Source organism: Pterocles gutturalis, unplaced genomic scaffold, assembly GCF_000699245.1.
Source record: "Pterocles gutturalis isolate BGI_N339 unplaced genomic scaffold, ASM69924v1 scaffold15495, whole genome shotgun sequence".
Lineage (NCBI taxonomy): Eukaryota > Metazoa > Chordata > Aves > Pterocliformes > Pteroclidae > Pterocles > Pterocles gutturalis.
The window spans coordinates 1-2,638 of NW_010138757.1; positions in this window are offsets into that span (position 1 = coordinate 1).

The window sequence follows — 2,638 nt, forward strand, 5'->3', positions numbered from 1 at the left end:
AACTGAAATAAAATAAAATTAAAAATAATGATGGTAATGATAATAATAATAAATAAATATATACAAATGAATGATCCACAATGCAATTGCTCACCACCTGCTGACCAATGCCCAGTCCATTCCCGGCTAGCAATCCTGAAGGACAGAAAATTCCATAACTACAATCCCAGAAGAGAGAGTGCTTCCTGGCCAACCCTCATCTATATATAGAGCTTGGCATTGTATGATATGGAATGTCTCATTGGCCAATTTGGGTCTGTTGCTCTGGCTGTGCTCCCTCCCAGCTTCTTGTGCACCTGCACACTAGCAAAGCTTGGGGAGTTGAAAAGTCCTTGATTTCTTGTCAACAACTAAACCCATCCATATATTATCAAATTCTCCTCATACTAAATCCCAAACCAGCACCATTCTAGCTCCTATGAAGAAAATTATCTCTATCCCAGTTGGAACCATGACATCCCTTCAGGGACCAGAGCCACACAGGTCCTGAGTTGGATGGGGACATGGTCAGAGCTAGATGATGATGTGCTGCCTTCCTGCCTGGTCCCATACCCCATCCCTTCCCAGGGACAGGCTGGTTACCAAACTGTCACCAAGTCCTTGCTGTGCTGGCCCACGGCAATGCATGTCCGTATGGAATGCATTCCCCAGTGAGAGAGCCCTTCAGCTTCGCCAAGAAAGCCCAAGTGATAACCCTGCGAGCAGTCACCTTGGGTAAAGACCTATCTCTGCACCCACCCTCCATCTACTTTCCTCACCCAGCCCAGGGACTAATCTGTTTCCTTAGACTTTGTTGGAAGGTTTCCAAGTGGCAAAAGGATTGGTTAAAGCCCAGGTATTATTAAAAACAGCAACAACAAAACAACATCAAAACATATTTCCTAACAATATTCCGTGTGTGTGTATATATATATATATGTATAATTATCATATCCTGGCCAGTGTAAAGAAGTGGAAAAAAATAATGGAAAGGAAGTGGATGTAATATTAGTAGAGGGACAGTGCCAATATAATCTTCAGAATGCTTTTTTTTCCTCTTAAGCAAATTTCCCTCTTGAGTTTAATTCAATATCTCGTTGTATGTATGCATCTTACATGGCATTATTCACTGCCCTGTCCTATCTGTAATCTGAATCCTGAAAAAGCAGACAGGCAGAGGAGGGACTCGACTAAATTTAAAACGAAACCATCGTGCTGTGCTCAGGGTATGTGGTCAGCATGCAGCCCAGCTCTCTTTGATGAGATAAGTGATTCCCAGAATCCCAGCCACAGCCAGGGAACTGGGTGTTACTGCCACTAATAACAGGGATCAGGAGAGCTTTAGTGGCTTTAGCTGGTGAATTCTGCCCACATCATGGGCTGATTCCCAGCAGGGGGTCAACCAGCATAGCCCCCTCCAGTCACACATGTACCCATGTGGATTTATCCCAGCTGAACGCTTGCATCCTGTTTTTCCAAAGATCTGTGCTCTACATCCAAAAGATGAAACCCTCTAGATTTAGAAAGATCAGTGCAGATTTATACTGGTCCTTTGTAAACCATCATCTCTCATTTCTGGTTTCTCTGGCTGGCTTGAGGGTTAATATGTGTGTATAGTTGTGAATGTGCACTGTGCATACAGTATATATTAGGAAGGAATTCTTGGTTGTGCGGGGGGTGAGGCAGTGGCCCAGGGTGCCCAGAGAAGCTGTGGATGCCCCATCCCTGGAGGGGGTCAAGGCCAGGCTGGATGAGGCTTTGAGCAACCTGGGCTAGTGGGAGGGGTCCCCGCCCATGGCAGCGGGTGGCACTGGGTGGGCTTTGAGGTCCCTTCCCACCCAAACCATTCTGTGATTCTATATGTATGTAGTAAGTACATATATATGTATATGTATATACATAAAAATAAATGGTATGTGCATGTGTGCATAAACATGTATGTAGGAAACATCCATTTATGTATATTCATGTGTCCACATGAAACAATACACACATATATATACAGACACACATATGGATGAGAAAACCTTTACACCCATGCACACCCCTATGAACTTTTTCTTTGTCCAAATGACCAGTGCACGGGTAAGCCCACACCATACCCATGCAAGGAGCTGGGTGGCCAAACAGGGACCAGTGTTCCCTTCCCAGCCCTCCAAAGCTGCAGGAGAGCTGAACCCGCAGCCCACCCTGCCGATATCATGCTGGTGGGTCTCAGCCCACGATCCATCTGGAGCCCACCCACCCTCCAGCCTGCACAAGCCACTCTGCTCCAGCAAACTTCACCCATCCAAAGCCCAGAATAGAAACAGCAACAATCCATCGATTGTGTTTTCTGGGAAGCGGTGGAACATCGCAGCCACTGGGCAGCCGCCACTCAAAAAATCTCCTGCGAGAAGTCAGCTCCTGTGAATGATCTTAGAAAAACAAAGGGGTTTATAACCCACCCAGCCTCAAAAAAACTGACAATGGGGAGCAAGGGAATAAAAAAAAGGCATCACTGATAATACAGATATGGTTAAGAGTAGCCTGACAATAAGTGCTGAGTGCCCGAGGGGCAAAAAAAAAGAAAAAAAAAAAAAAAAAAAAAAAAAAAAAAAAAAAAAAAGGGGGGGAAAAAAAAAAAAAAAAAAAAAAAAAAAAAAAAAAAAAAGTTTGG